The sequence below is a fragment of the Pinus tabuliformis genome, chromosome 1_2 (assembly GCF_031772625.1).
Source record: "Pinus tabuliformis cultivar Carrire ecotype Pingquan chromosome 1_2, CPIR1, whole genome shotgun sequence".
Classification (NCBI taxonomy): domain Eukaryota; kingdom Viridiplantae; phylum Streptophyta; class Pinopsida; order Pinales; family Pinaceae; genus Pinus; species Pinus tabuliformis.
Window position 1 is genome coordinate 1344071397 of NC_142298.1, and position 2243 is coordinate 1344073639.

Consider the following 2243-nt stretch of genomic DNA (forward strand, 5'->3'; position numbering starts at 1 on the left):
AATTCCTTCACTGAATTTCAAATTACCAAAATTTCTAGAACCCATAATCTCCATGCTCATAGTTTGGCCACATTTGCAAGCACATGTAAACTACCTTTTGAACCCAAGCATTGCTTTACAGCTGAGATTAAACACAGGCCTTCTGTCCCAAACAATGTCAAGGACTGGCAAGTGTTTGATGATGATACACAAATAAATAATTTCTTGACTTTGCAGCAAGAATTTTCAGGACTAAACATTGATGCAGAGGCTGTAAGTGAGTCACAAACACTAGGTGAACAGGGCCAAACAGCAGTATCACCCAAAATAGCTAACCAAATGCTACATCCAACAATTTTTAACAAAGACAACATACAAGAAATTCAGCAAACCAGTTGTGAAGAAGTAGCTGATGCTGAAGCTGAAGTGATACAATTGAAAGACAATTTTCTTCCAAGAGGCCTAACTCCATTGGAGGATATTTTTGACTCAAATGATGTCCCTAGAAAACCAAAAATGCAGCCCCTTAATGCTGCCATTGAAGAATGCAACATTGGAACTGTTGAAAATCCCAAGATAATAAAATTGGCTGCATCCTTACCTCCTGATCAGAAGCCTAAATACATTGACCTCTTCAAAGAGTTTCAAGATGTCTTTGCATGGAGTTATGAGGATTTAAAATCCTATGACACTTATGTTATCCAACACACCATCCCTCTCAAGCCTAATCAAAAGCCATTTAAGCAAAAATTGAGAAGGATTAATCGTATGCTTCTCCCTTCAATTGAGAAAGAGGTACAAAAAATGTTTAAAGCTGGTATCATAGCACCTATCAGGTTTTCAGACTGGATTTCAAATTTGGTGCCCACAAGAAAGAAAACTGGTGAGATAAGACTTTGTGTGGATCTAAGGAATTTGAACCAAGTATCCCTCAAGGATAATTATCCCTTACCTAAGATGGATCACATTCTCTAAAGAGTGGTAGGGGCTTCAAGGATTTCATTACTTGATGGATTCTCAGGCTTTAATCAGATCCTAGTACACCCTGATGATCAAGACAAAACTGCATTCACAACCCCATGGGGAACTTTCAAATATGTAAAAATGCCTTTTTGATTGAAAAATGATGCACGATCTTACTTATGATGGCACCTATTTTGAGAAGTCGTTGAGCCAATTGTTGAATAATAACATATATAATAAAGCTGAAAAGCTGGCCCATCTTACAGGAGAGGCATTGATTCGATTCTCTAAACTGAGGAGTATTCCAGGGAGGCAAGTTCTGCCTTCTCTTCACTCGCTCTGGGCGTCATTCCTTGCACTAGGAAGCGCAAGCCCCTCCGGGACCTTGCTTTCCTAACGTCAAGCAAGCAATAAATTAATTTGACTTATTGGGTGGCCCCTCTCAAATAAGTCAAAAAAAGGGCCCTTACTTCTTAGGGGTCACTCACTATTCATATGGTGAGGGCCCTCTCCTCTCGATGGCGGCCCTTATGGTCGAGCAATGGATATTGCTTTTGCCAAGCAGATTCATGACTTCCTTGTTATTTATTTAGATGACCTCACATCTTTCTCAAAATCTGACCAAGAACACTTGAAGCACTTGAGACAGATATTCTTAACATGTAGGAAATATGGGATTTCCTTAAATCCTAAGAAATCTCTATTTGGTTTGGAAGAAGGTAAGCTGTTAGGTCATATCATTTCAAAGGATGGCATTAGAATCGACCCAGACAGGATACAAGCTATCTTACAAATGCCCCATCCAAGAAACATCAAAGAATTACAAGCTTTCTTGGGAAAGATTAATTTCTTAAGGAGGTTTATCCCAAACTTAGCAGAATTGATCAGATTACTAAATAACATGCTAAAGAAGGATTCAAAAGTGAAATGGACAGTAGAAGCAAATCGAGCTTTTGAAGGCATAAAATTGGCTCTTAACGAAACACCAGTCCTAACAAATCCTCAATTTGATAGAGAATTTATCATTTTCTCTTTTGCCTCCTAGCATACCATTGCTGCTGTCTTATTACAGAAAGATGACCAAGGAAATGAAAAACCCATTGTTTTCTTTAGTAGAGCTCTTAGAGATGCACCCCTGAAGTATCAGATCATGGAGAAGCAAGCTTATGCTTTGGTCAAGGACATTAAAGACTTTAGGATTTACATCCTATACTCCCATGTTATAGCTTATGTGCCAAGTCCCATTGTGAAAGACATACTCACTCAAGAAAACCTAGAGGGTAGAAGAGGCAAATGGCTTG